Below are 15,335 nucleotides of genomic sequence, written 5' to 3' on the forward strand. Positions count from 1 at the left end.
GCTGTCATCCTTAGATAACCTGGGGAAAGAAAGATCAAGTGGGATATAAGAGTAATCGGTTGTGAGGAGCTCTCAAATTTCCACTGATATCCCGTGGAGCGGAATAAGTGACCTGTCAAAGATAATCGACTCTTGTCCGTTTTCCCCGAATAATCTGAGAAAATATGAATAAATTGAAATAATTATTTCATAGATTTAAAAAAAAATCCAGTGCTATATTAATTAAGATCCCGTACTCTAAATCAAAACTTCTTTTTAAACAAAATTTACCCTCTGAAACTTGCCATCCAAAAGTTGTTTTCGTTTTTCAAGATAAAAAAGTTTTTTCAAGATGAAAGTGAAACTGCATATAAAACTTAAAAGTCATTCAAAAAAACAGCTGAAACCTACCATCTGATAATTAAACCCAAAAAAAAACTTTTTAAAACAACTTTTCAAGATAAATGTGCTTTCAAATGTTTAAAATAGCAGTGATTCTTTCTCACTTCGACGTTTTTGAGAAAACTTCCTACAAAAATCAAGAACAAAAGCGAATTATAAACTATATTGCAGGAAAAGTGATAATTATTAATCTCAAAAATTGGGTTTTAGTGAAATAGTTCGCTGTAGAAACTAAATGAGTGAACCTATAGGAGAACATGTGCAAATTAGATGGTAATAATTAGACATTATCAGTTCTAATTTTATCTCTGCCAACAAAGTGTTCGTTCAATTGATACTATTTTCTCCTAAATTCATCATTTCTGACTAAATTTTCTTGCAAAGTGAGTTCAAGAGCGAAAACATGCATTAATCAGAAATCAAAAATAAGCTTAGACATAGAAAATTTCTACGGAAAAACCATAAAAATTATGTTGTAGAAGCAACAGAGAGATAATCATCAGTTTTGAAGAAAATTTTGTTGAATATCATACAATCTAATATACTATTAAGAAAAAAAATACCCAATTTTTAGTCAAGTTTTGCAGTAAAATGTTAAATCTGGAACTTCATATTAAAAATAATGTTAAAAAAGTCTCAGAAGTTATAACTTTTGTACAAGTTTTGGTGATTCTTTGAGAAAAAACTGAGGAGGAGCTGGATCATGGATTTTGATCAAGAAATATCAATGAATAGTGCTCTTATTTTTTAATTGATCCGAGATTCTAAGATGAATTATCCTCGAATTGAACAAAAAACCAGTTAATTACACAATTGAATGGTTAAAAATAGAAAACTTCGGATAGATTTGATTAATTTTTACTTTCTCGAAAATTACGATTAATTACCTTATTTTCCCGAGAAATCGGAAGAATCAATATTGATTCAGCTAACATGAATTTTATGTGTTCAGAGCTTTATATAAACCATTTTTTAGCTAAAAGTAGGCTAAATTCTATCGTATTTGATTATTTTGGAAAAATCCATATTTCCATTCAATATGGATTGTGGAAAAATGTGGAAAAATCCATATTTCCATTCAAAGTTTTGTATCAATGTCTCAACATGATGCCAATTGAAATACAGTTTGAGCTTATTTTTGAACTCTAAACAAATCCATAATTTTAAAATTAGATCAGAAGCAACAAAAAACTTGCCAAAGCCTTTGCAATTTTTTGCAATTTTTTCCAAAAACTTGAAATTTTTGCTAATTTTTCCAAAAAACAAGAATTTTTTTTTAGGTTTCAGTAGATTTCAGCATAGTTTAAGCTAAAGTAAGTTTAATTTCAAAAAAGATCAAAAGATCATCCAATAAATAGTTATTAAGTCAAATTATATCAAAGCTTATCGTGTTTTGAAGTTTTTTGAAAAAACATCATTTTTCTTTTTTAAGAATTTCCAAATTTTTGCACATCTTACCATGGACTTACCATGAACCAATAAACATATACTCTTCATTGCACATTCTACATGTAATAATCAAAAATTACCTGATGCATGCCGAGATTTATGCGAAAAAACTAGACACTTCCACGCAAAGTCCAAAAAATACCGTTTTTCTTAGCATTTTCTTACCATCACACTGAAACATTACCATTCCCTATCTTAATACATTGGGAAACATATTCCTTATGTTAATACATCGGTATATCTATTCACTATCTTAATAGATGGGAAATCTAATTACTATCCTAAAACATGGTAAGATCGGGCGCCAAAATTTTTTCTGAAACTTACCATCTGAAACCTTACCATCTTAATACATAGGAAACTTATTCCCTATCTTAATACATTGGGAAGTCTATTCCCTAATGAGTTCTTAATTCCCAACAATGAATTTCTTATACATAGGGAAATCTATACATGGGAAATTCGGGCGCCGAAAAAAAAAACGTACCATCTGAAACTTACCATCTGAAATCTCGTATCTTAATACATTGAGAAACCTCGTCCCTATCTTAATATATTGGAAAATCTATAGCCTATGTTGATACATAGGGTGAGGACCGGATACTCTATAGCCTATGTTAATACATGGAGGTCCTCACCCCCCCCCCCGGCTGATTTCATCCAACATATACTACTGTAACCACTACTTGAATATGCGTGATACCCATCTTAGTTTAAAGCTTCATTTCTTCAAAGGCAGATTGTTTGAAACTTTCAAAAAAAAAATCAGAACATAAAGAAAAATTGGTGGAAGACTCAGATGAGGTAACACAAACTTACTTAAATTATGTAAGCAACCTACTACCTTCTCTATTCTCCAACTTTATTTTAATAATACAAGGGCTTACAAACGCCAATGGATTATATCCTCATAAGGCACAAATATCGAACGAATTCAACTTGTCAGCAGTGAGTAAAAAAAGTATGCTTGCTTGTCATGGATACACCTTTGAAGACTTTCCTGATGCGTTTGGTATGCATTCGTTCACTGATAGAGCAAATTCCATAGGAACATGGATAACTTTTTCACTCTATGGGAGGCTTGCCATTGATTTGTTTACTTCGAAAAATTGTTGCTACAAATTACCAAAGTTCGAGTTAAACTAATTCGAGCTAGACATAATTTTTACATACTATCTGATAATCCGATTGTCAGTCTGAAAATTGATGATTGTTCGCTGTTTACTAGAAGAATTTGAGTTGCTGAACCTAATTATCAATACTTGCAATGGAATCTGGAAAGAGAACCTGCTCATTACAATTAAATGGAAACTATAGCTAGAAATTTTATCATTCCATCTCGTCAAAACCAACTCATCCGAGAAATTATATTCAATAACGCCCCAATATCTGTTGCAATGAAAACAATATCGGCCGTTGCAGGATCTTTTCATGAAAATCCTTTCAGCTATCACCACACTCATTTGAGAGAGCTGCGAATTATTCGGGGTTGGAACAGCAGTTGTTTAACCAGATACAACTTCTCCGTGTCGTGCCAATGTTACAACAATGAAAGCAATGCAGTTTTTTAACGAATATTTTCCAGCTCTCTTTGTGGAAGATTTTCAAAATCACTTTACTCTTGTTTTTGACTTGACCTCAAAACAGGATGCAGCTGATTAACTGCATTAGGCAGAACTTAATGTAGAAAGCCTGAGATTAGAAACGTTTTTCCAGTTTCCAACGGAAGTGATTGTCTTAGAATAAAGACTATCCAATGTTCAAATTGACAAATTGACAAAGTTTAATTTTTCGGAGTTTTCAGGCTCCTATAAAAATATTGTAACTTTTTTAATCAAGTTTGTTTTCTTCAGACCTAAAACTCCAGAAAAAAAAACAGATACTTGAGAAAACAAAAGAAAATTCTTCAACCTAGACTGTAAAACAATGTTCAATAGCCTTTGTCCGGATCATACGTTTTGTGTATGGAACTTTGTTGATTCAATACCTAAAGGCGTGTAAGTCATTAACCTACTTTTTTATCGTAATTTACACTGTCAAAGTAACTATTTTTTTTTAAATTTTAGAAGTCAATCGGCTAACAATTCTAAAGATGGATAACTTTTCACTCCCGCAATTTATTGAAAGAGTTCCTGTGCTCAGCTTCAAGTAGAGCTCAACTGCAAGCAATGATAGAGGGGAACACTGGATCATTTTTGCTTGATCGGAAAATACTTAATGCTTTGCTGATTCTCTGGGTCAAAAAAGAACAATTGATTCTTTTCTAACTCAAATATAAGGGGAATGGTTTCCAGAAAACTACAAAAAACGTTAAACTCTATATTGTAGCAGAGAAACTTGAATAAAATTCATTAAGTGCATGTTTTGAATTTTTAAAGTAAATTTATATAAATTTGTAGTTTTTTATTTGTAAGTGTAAATTATGACAATAAAATTACTATACGAGGCATTGATTTATATACTTTCATTCTTTGATTTTTCTCAAAATTTTTTTTTCGAAGTTTCAGAAGATTTCAGCCTTGTTTCAAGTAGAGGTTTCAAAAATAAAGAATATCTAATATATTAAATCTATTAGGTCGAGTTATAACAAACTATATCGTGTTGTGAAATTTTTTTGCAATTTTTTGTTCATAAAATTTTTAGCATTGATTTACCATGTACCAAAAATCTAAATAAAAAGACTTCAGTCCACAACCTAAACGTAAATAACCTGTGATAATTAATAATTAGATAACGGGCGCCGAAATTCTTTCGTAAAAAAAAACAAGACATTTCCACGCAAAATCCACCAACTTTCGTTTTTTTTTACTATTATCTTACCATCACACAAACCATAAAACCTTACCATTGGTTTTCCCTATCTTAATAATTTCTTGATTCTATACCGAAGGTTAATACAAAGCTGGCTGACCGGATGATCATTTTCCCATCCTAAATCATGGGCGTCACCCAACTCTCCCCCTGATCAGCCCCAACATATACTTCTAATGAATATAAACCAAAGTAATCAGTACATCAAAGTAGTCACTGAAAAATTCTCAGTACATCTCTAGATTTAAGCAGTATGAGTTTAAGTTTAAGACGAACCGTAAGCTTCAATTGGATTTGCGTGATAACCACATAAGTTAATAGCTTCAGTTATTTAAGGAAGTTGAAAGATGTTTGAAACGCAAAATCGGAGTTTGACCCAGATGAGGAATAATAAGTTAACTGAGTTTATATGAGCAATGTACTACATTCTCTTTTCACCAATTTTGAAAAACATTCTAATCATACAATGGTTTACAACGCCAATGGATTATATCCTCATTAAGCACAAATATCGAACCAATTCAACTCTTCGGCAGTGAGTAATGAGGGAAAACTTGCTTGTCACGGGTATAGTTTTGAAGAATTTCCGGAAGCATTTGATATGTATCCGATCACTGATAGAGCAAACTCCTTTGGATCAGGGATAACTTTTTCACTTCATGGCAGGTGTTTTCTTGCGAGAAATTTTTACTACCAAAAACCAAATTTCGAAAAGAACTTATTCGAGCTAGACCTAATTAATTAACATACTGTGATGATTGTTCGCTGTTTACTAAAAGAGTTTTAGTAGCATAAATTAATCATCATAACTTGTAACGGAATTTAGAACGGGAACCCGCTAACTACAACTACATCGAAACTATGGCAAGAAAATAAAATTATCATTCAATCTCGTCAAAACCATTTTATTCAGAAAAAAAAACTCAATAAAGCGCCAATCAGAAAAAATGTTGTTACAAGGAATCAAATTTCAACTGTTGCAAGATCTTTTCATTTAAATTCTTTCATCTATCAACAATTTCATTTCAGAGAGCTTAGACTTATAAAAGGTGGTAGAGCAATTATTTCATTAGATACAATTTCTCCTTGTCGCCCCTATGTTACAACAATTAAAGCAAGGCACTTTAACAAAGGTTTTTCCAGCTCTTCCTTGGAAGATTTTCAAAACTACTATACTCTACATTTTGACTTGACTTTACTACAGGATGCAGCTGAACGGTTGCATTATCGAGAACTTAGTGGAAAGAGCTTGAGAACAGAAATGTTTTTACAGTTTTTGCACGTTATATACAGCTTATGTACGGGATTTTGCTGATTAATTACCTAAAGGCATGCGAGCCATCAATCTAAATTTTTTTCCGAATCGCTCTATCAAACAATCATTTTTTTAAAGGTAAATCAGCTAACAATTGCGAAAATTGATAGTTTTTTGTTTCTGTAAATTATCCAAAGAATTCCAAATTTCAGGTTGAAGTATATGAGTTCTTACCCTTGATAAAAAAACATCATTCAACAAAAGATCCTTGCTATAATTCAGCCCCAAGCAATGATAGAGGTTAAAATTTACTACTTTGCAGATTCTTTGGTTAGAAGTAGACCAACTCACCTCTTTCTTACAAAAAAAAGTGTCCGCGAAGGGGTTCTCAAAAGCTACAAAAAACTAAAAATTTGCGCGGCTTTTAAGCAATTTGTTCACTTTTTTCTTTTAAGTTCTACCAGAGAAACTCGAAAATTTTTCAAGATGTACATATTTTGAATTTTATCAGTAGGTTTATAAAAAAGTGCGTTTTGTTACTTCAAAATTTCTCAGTAAAATATTTTTTTCTATTTATTTAGGTAATTTTTTTTCTTTTTATTTCTAAGTTTTTTTTAACGAAAAGCATCTTAGCAACTAAATTTTTTGATGAAATATGCGAATAATGCTGATAGAGGATAAATTTGGAAGTCTTTCAACCAAAAGAATTAACGATAGATAAAAGTACAAAAATCTTGTAAAATCTCTAGTCTTCTTAAAAGTTCACTCTGAGAAAGATAGAAAAATTATCATACAAAAATCAGATACATAAGATTATGTAAAAGAATCTTTTTCTCTGGGTAAATTTTTACCGGGGCAGAGCAAATGACGAATTTGGATGAAAGTTGTTTCGAAAGCTCAGAAACTTTGAAGCAGTTCTAAAAGATTAAAGACAAAGTGATAAAAGAGAACTGAGCATAATCGTTTCAAAAAAGACACAAGAAAAAGTCATGTTGAGGTAAAAAAAATGAACTGGATAAAACAATTGATTGGTCAAAACTTGAATTATTCTGCATATATATAATTCGAGTCCATGCAGTTTTGAAAGGATGTACTTAAATTTTTTTGGAAAATGAAATTTTTTTTTCTCTCACGAAATCAATTGAGGCTTCAATAACTCCAAGGAGAAAGGATAATATGCATCTGTCATTTGATCGTCTGATAATTATATTAAAGAAGATAAAATAAGTCATAAGATAATTAAGTATAATGAAGCTGTCATCCTCAGATAACCTGGGGAAAGAAAGATCAAGTGGGATATAAGAGTAATTAGTTGTGAGGAGCTCTCAAATTTCAACTGATATCCCGTGGATCGGAATAAGTGACCTGTCAAAGATAATCGACTCTTGTCCGTTTTCCCCGAATAATCTGAGAAAATATGAATAAAATGAAATAATTATTTCATAGATTTTAAAAAAAATCCAGTGCTATATTAATTAAGATCCCGTACTCTAAATCGAAACTTCTTTTTAAACAAAATTTACCCTCTGAAACTTACCATCCAAAAGTTGTTGTCGTTTTTCAAGATAAAAAAGTTTTTTCAAGATTAAAGTGAAACTGCATATAAAACTTACAAGTTATTCAAAAAAACTTCTGAAACCTACCATCTGATAATTAAACCCGAAAAAAACTTTTTAAAACAATTTTTCAAGATAAAAAATTTTTTCAAGTTAAAAATGTGTTTGCAAGTAAAATTTAATAAAAGATAGCCTTCACATATAACAAATCGTAGGAGTTAACTAAGAGGAGCAAGTATCTGCAAAATCCAGCTTCAAAATTGCGGGCGCCGAGAAAAATATGGAAGCGGAATAATTAACCTGTAAAAGATAACTCTTCCTGATTTTTTTCTCAAGATAACCCGAGGTAATAAAAATAGGGTGAAGTAAGTTTTTAGTCGATTATTTTTGAAAAAAAATTCTCTGTGATATATAAGTTTGTGATCCATACTCTAAATCGAAATTTAATTTTCTAAACCGTCAGTAGTAGATTTTGAGGCTAAAGTGGGGAGGGTTGCATGCGAGACCCCATGTATTAAGATACGTTAGAGACTTCCCGTCTCCCATGCTATGTAATAAGATTGGGATATAGAGCTTACAATAAATTAAGATAAGGATTAACAATGAAAAGGTTATATGGTTTGTCTGATGGTAAGATGATAGAAAGAAGAACGAATTTGCTTTTAGTTTTTGTCTGATGCTTATCACTAGATAGAGTCAATGGTTCCAGTTTTTGGGCAGAACTTCGAATTTTTATCAAAAAAATTGAAAAAATTTCAAAAAACTTCAAAACATAATAAGATTTGTTATAATTTGATCTAACAACAATGTATTAGTTTCTTTTACTTTCTATCTAATTCAATCTAATCTGAAGCCTACTGAAACTTCGAAAAAGACAAATTTTGAGGGAAAAAAATGAATTAAAAAGAAAATATAAATAAATCACTGCATCGTATTTGAAATTTACCGCAATTTTATCAGAAAACATCAACAAAATACTGCATCGTACAAAAGTTTATTACATTGCATCACATGTTATAAATTTAAAACAATGAATCAACTCTTATAAGCTCAATGGTTTTGTATGAATTCCATCATCTTGAACTTGTCTTTTTGGATAAAAACAATTTAGTCCTTTCTTTGTTTGCTCATAAATGACAACCATGTGGTTTTTAGTTCTGAACCCTCTACTTGTAGATGTTAGGTTGATTGCTTCATCGAGCACTTTTCTGTACTTTGTCATAGATCCGTCGCCAGATCCTTCTAATATTCGATTGTTCAAACCTTTACTGCTGAATTTGAACTTGTCTGTAATGTTATCATAGCAGCAATAAGTTTTGCTACACAAACATAACATTTCTGTACATCTAAATTCTTCTTTGAAATGCACCGGCTCCCGCTTATCATGCTTTTTATGGACACTACAACTCGTTCGAGGGAAGAATTTAGATTTTGCATTCGCCTTGAAAGTGTTTCTGCAGCCATTTTCCCTCATTTTTTCCCATGCAGCTCTCTTATCTGGTTGGATTTAGTAGTATAACTTCTCTTCCGCAAGAGCTAATTAAAGTAAGCCTGTGTCCATCTCGAAATCTTCAAAATTACTTACATCACAGAACTTGTCAGCATTCTCAGCTTTGCATACTGAAGTATGAAAAAGCCAACAATGATGGCTTCTCGGTGCTCAACTCCACCTCGTCCAAGTATTTTTTCAACTGTATTTGATTTTTCAAAGAAATGGCTCATTGATCGCTTTATGAGTTTTTTGATCGTTCAGATATTTTGTGACTGTATGCCTGGATCTATCCATGATCTGATATCCATAAGAAGAATTACCCAAAAATCCCAATGTTTCTGCTACAACTCCGGACAAAGGGTTTTCATCTCCTTCTCTTCTAGCATCAACCACTGATTGAACGAAATCAATGAAGCATTTCCACTTCCTAAAGTCTTTGAACACTGTCATTCCGTTTTTCGTCCAAGTCTCTTGTAAGTAATTGTAATTATCCAAACCAGATGGATGAACAGTCTTGATTTCAAGCTTTTTCAGTGCCTGTTGTTCGTCAAGCCCACTCGTTTTCAGCTTCTCATAATCAACGAAGTCTTTGTCTAGAGGATTGTTGTTTCTAAGTTTACTGAAAAAGGTTTCATATGGTAGCAATTCGGGAAAAATCAAGTGTGTCCGGGTTATCAGACCACTCATAGGGAAAAATCCTTTAGTTTTGCTTGCTTTTAGGCTTTGAGAAAGTAGTTCCAGAGTTGTTGCTCCACCCAGAAACTTCATTATGTCAAGAAATTGTACACCTCCAAACTTGAAGGAAATGAAATCGTTAGTTTTTTTTAATGACTGATGTTTCTTGTTCTTTATCGCGAATTAAATAAGGGATTAAGTATGACTTGATCAAATTCAAATCATATCTACCGCTGTTAAATCTAAAAACAGTTAAAGTATTTACATATTTCTCCAGATGTTGTTCCAAAAATCCAAAAACAGTTAAAATATTTACATATTTCTCCAGATGTTGTTCCAAATCAATGAGTTGATTTTTCTGAATTTGCAAGACTTTTGATGACATGTCTGCTTCTTCCGAATCTTCAATGCATTTGTCTTCATACTCAAATTTGTTACTTGAATAGTTTTTACCACGTTCTTTCAGCTGATCAACGATCTTCTTCATTCTTTCATTGGTAGCTACTTCAATATCTTGGAAATTTTTGCTCATCTCCAACTTACGTTTTTCTGCAACAGTTCGAGGTTGCTAGCATTATCAATTATCAAGTTCTGCGGATCCTTGTTGTACAAAAAGATGGTTTCATCAATCAGATTCGATGATATAGAGTCTGAAATTGGAACATGTTTTCCAATCCAGGTTGTAGTTTGTGTTTCCTTAAATTCCTCTGTAGGATCACAAATCGACTCAAAAGCAAAATTGCTGGAAAACTGAACCCTTCTAGCTTTTCAAAAAAGGTTTCTCGAAGCTCATAAACTTTCTTTGGGTAAATATGTCTCAATCGGTCCTTGCATCTCAGGAGATGCTGATTGAAGTGGTCTGATTTGTGGAAAAATGTGTTACAGCTAGGACATCGAGAGCACTTGGAGAAACTATCTAAGTCAATTTTATGAATGATTTGAGAATTAAATCTTAGTAGCCTAACTGTTTGATTAAGTCTTCCGATACTTCTTCGAGCTATTTCTCCTACATATTCTCTTTCTTGGATATCGAAATCGTATATAAAGATGTTTCTTTGCACAATTTCCTCGACAACAGGTAAGTCTTCTAAAGAAACTCCAGGAAACATTTTAGGATCGTATCCAGATTTTGATATAAAATCTGTAAAGTATCCGGAAGTGTGAGAGTCGAGATCCATGTAACCGTTCATGTACATTGCCAATGCACGGAAAAGACCCAAATCATCTTTGTAAGGTTTTTGTTTTTGTTAGACAAAAGACAGTTAACTTGCGTAACGTTAGTAGTAGTAGTAGTAGTAGTAGTAGTAGTAGTAGTAGTAGTAGTAGTAGTCGTAGTAGTAGTAGTAGTAGTAGTAGTAGTAGTAGTAGTAGTAGTAGTAGTTGAGGCTTCTGGGAAGTAACGCTTCCCAAGGGTTTATGAGTCCTGTCAACTACATGTTTTCATCAAATTAAGTTTGAGTTTCGCGTTTTTTCCAGTTGTTACAGTGAATGCATTTGCAGATAATTCCCTAAGTGCTTCTGTTTAGATAATTGAACTTTCTGACAAAGTAATCCCAATAATGTTTGCTTATTGATTTTTTGTCAAGTTGGTTCCTATATCCTTCGTAGTGTTTGATGACGATGTTGTGTAAGAGTTTCATTCTGTGAAAAAAAATTTCGTCTGATTTGTTCAGTCTGTTTTTGTTGAATGCATGATTTCCTCTGCTGTGTTGGCGAGTTTTTTCTTCCTTAGAAGATTCAACAGCAATTGATATGTCATACTTGAATTTTACTAAGAATAAATACATGAGAAGATCGTGCATTTCAACGTAGAAGAATGATGGCAGTAGTTTAAGTTTCAGTAGTCTTTCTTTGTAGTCAAGATTGCAATTAAAAAATCACTTTGTGGCCATTACTTGTGCTCGTTCGAAACTTACTTAGTTGGCTCTACTTGGTGACCAAGCTTGTGAACAGTAAGTTATAATCGGGATGATGTAGCCAGTATACGAGTGGAGTTTGTTAACCCATGAGCGCGTAGCGGATATGTTTCGTTTTAATTGGAAAAAGGCCTTGTTGCCTTTTGGGCACGCATTTTACAGTTTTCGTTCCATGTAAGATTTGGGGTTATTAAGAGGCCCAAATCCTTTTGAAGATTCGTGGGATGCAGTTCGGTGTCGTTCAGTTCGGTGGATAGATTTCCTCTTAAATTTAGTAATTTACATTTACTCGTATTTTTCGTCACTAAGATTCATAAGACCAGTTTTTAAGTCCACGAGCGCCATTCCTTAGGTCGATTTCATTCAGAGCAACTAGTTTAAAATCATCAGCAAAAGTAAACGGAGTAACGGACCTAGGATAGAGCCTTGGGGTACTCCACTGCTGACTTGTATTAGACTAGACGAGGCGTTTTCATTTTTAACGAATTGTTTATGTTTATCGAAATTATGATTTTAAGTAGTTTTCCGCCCACTCCAAATATTTTAGTTTTATCGATAAGCAAATGATGCGCAACTTTTGCAAAGTCTAGACTGCCAATTCTTTTATGTTTTTGACGTCGATCTTTTTGTATACAGAGTCTAAAAAGAGCAATAATTGGACTACAGCTGAGCTTTGTCTGCGAAAACTAAATTGGTTTTCATGCTGTTTGTGGCGACTATGTTCATACAATTGATCAAAAAGAATTTTCGAACACTTTTGAAATACAACACAATAGTCTTATCGGACGATAACAGGTAGCATCTGCTTTGTTTCCTTCCTTGAATACAGGCGGCACCTGGCTTATCTTCCAGTAACTCGGATATACACTTTTATTCATTACTGTTTTATAATCAACTTGAATCTCCACTTTGTGTTCTGGCGTTTTTGTGTACCTTGCTCCACTTTATCAAGTTTTTCCATTTTTCCTTGTTTTGTTATCAAGTCTGCTTTAGTACAAAGCAAATGAGATTTTTCAAACGAAAAATTATTTTCATGGGCGTAGAAAAAGTGATATTCACTAGTTTCAATGTTTCGAAGAACAAAACCCAGAGCAACGTTGAATTTAGCGGCAGAATCGAGCTTGTTGAAGACATCTCCAAGTTTCTCGTTGATTATTTTAGTGTCAAACTTGGACATTTGGAAGATAAATACCTTATGTATCCCATTTTTCATCTCCGTATCCACCAGTAAATGTTGACAAGCACTCAGTTCCGCCTTCAGTTTTTCACCATCTCCCCGTTCTTCCTCCACAATCTTTTTCAAGTCAGCCACTGTACCACTGGTTCCACGTTGCTTAGTTCTATGATCCTTTCACCTATGTTGTTGGAGAGAGTCGTAACTTGAGAACTCTTCTTCACAAGAAGGACAACCTGTCAAAGTCGACTTCTTCGAACTTGGTTGAGCGTTCTTCTTCGCAACATGATAACCCATCTCCTCTTTGCTCTTTGAATAAAAATGACAGTTTAGACACTTATGTTTCTTGTGCTTTCCACATCTCTTTCGATGTCGAGCTGCATGCTGACGAACATACATAATTCCACAATCTTCACACTTGACTTTCTCATTTCAGTTCAGGGCAGGCATTATCTAAGAAAAATTTGGGACTTTGGAACTGTTCCAAAATTAAAAGTTTTTAGTACCACTTGAACAAAAAAAAACTTACTTTTTTCTTTTTGCGAGGTAACGAAATGCAAAATTCAGTTAAATGTTTTTGATTGGCAAACAAAAAGAAAACTTTTACCCAATAAAATGAGCCTGTTTATACTAACAATGACGTCATCGCCTACGGCATTATCCTTTTATGGTAATTACGTCATTCTTTGAATAGAAGTGACGTCACCGCGTACGCAATTTTCCTTTTATGTAATGACGGTATATATTATTAGAATCAACGTCACCACCCATGCAGTTTTTCTTTTAAGGTAAGGATGTCATTCTTTGAATAGAAGTGACGTCGCCGCCCACGCAATTTTCCTTTAATAGTAATGACTTCATTCTTTAATTAGAGGTGACGTCACCACCCACGCAGTTTTCCTTTCATGGTAATGACGTCATCGCATTTGCAATTCCTTCGAAAACTCTAGAATTTTAAACCAAAACAGAAAAATTTTCAAGCAATCAGAACTAAGCAGTTTCTAGACAAAACATTGGATCAAAAAAAATCATTTTTGAAGAATGATTTTTTGAACTTCCTCGAGTTACTCTACAGGAAATAAGAAAAAACTCCGTGTGATTTCGTTTTTGATGAAATAGATGTGGATTCTTACTTTTTCATAATTTTTGGATGTTAATGTTGTCCAAAATAGAGTTCTCCGACTGAGTAAATGTTTTTTTAGGTGAACTTACTCAATCAAAGAATTTATTTTTGATCCACATATTGCGTATCATAGCTAGAAACTTACTGCTGAGTTACACCTGACTAGAAAATAAATTCTATTTATTTTAGAAATTTTGAAGTTAAGTAAAAGTTCGTACGATAATATTTCATCGACTTTTTTCATTCCCTACCCAACTACCAATTTTGTCAAAACTCCCATGTAAAGTTCTTTAATCCTCCATTTCTTTTAAGATTCTCAAAGTTCAAAACCCTGCTTCATTCGGTATGGAATCAGATATCCAGAGAATTGCTTTGAAAAAATCATCAATCTAGAATTGTCCTCTCAAATCTACATCAAATTCAAAGAACTTGACTATCTTCTTAAAAATCAGCAATTTCTCATTGATGGCATACAAGAAATTCAAATGACTTGATGAGAAGTGATGCTATTTTTACTAAATTTCCTTCTTTTGTTACTTATATCGGCAAAATTTCTCATTTTTACAGCAAACAATATTTGGTCATTTGTTTTTGCAATTGCTTTTGTTATATTTTTACTTATTTGGAAGAATCAAGTCCTTAAAAGGTTCCTCTGATTGGATACGACAACTAGAACAAAATGAAATTTTTTGTGATTGGAAAGGACAATGCCCAAAATGGAGCTTTGTTTCCGATTGAATACGATTTTTCTATAAGAATTCCATGAAAGGAAACTGAAATCTGATTGGACACGACTACAATCCAAATAAGGAAAAACCGTTTTGATTGGTCAAAGCCACACATTCGAATTACAGGTACCCCTCTCTCTTAACTAAAAAAATTTTCATTTTCAACTTAACTACCGTCAACTACCTCCTCTCTCAGCTCTAATTACTTTAATTTCGAGTTAACTTGCGTTAACTACATTCCTTCTCAACTGTAAATCTTGTTTTATCTCTGTATACTCTGCTCAACTTTTTGTTCAAAATGATCTTCTCAATACAAAACAGAAACCTCATGTACTCTGTAGAATTTTCGCCTGATCTAGTACAAATTCAAGTTCGAGAAACAGTCTCTGGAGTTTTTCTGGCCCAAATGGACATCCCAATCCAAGTCTGGCACATGGTGGAAGTGATGCGAAGGAATTTTAGCGAGCATCAAATGATGCAAGTTCCCATCACAGAGAACCAACTTGGAACAATGCAATGATGGAGGAAGTGACTGAGCATGTGGGAATGAACTTCCCCGAGATTCTTGACTCAAGATTTGTCACTCAACCAGTCGGCGACTTCCTCTTTCCTTGGGAGGAAGAGGGATCTGTGGAGAACCCAATAACCATCGAAGAAGATGAGGGGTTCTCTGAGCCAAGAACTCCAGTCTGCGGCCACCAAGACAACCACCAGTGATGGAGGCAAGACCAGCCTTGCTCTCCATTGAGAACTTACAAAATTTTGAGAAATCAGC

This window comes from Symsagittifera roscoffensis, unplaced genomic scaffold (genome assembly GCF_963678635.1).
Source record: "Symsagittifera roscoffensis unplaced genomic scaffold, txSymRosc1.1 SCAFFOLD_47, whole genome shotgun sequence".
Taxonomy (NCBI): domain Eukaryota; kingdom Metazoa; phylum Xenacoelomorpha; order Acoela; family Convolutidae; genus Symsagittifera; species Symsagittifera roscoffensis.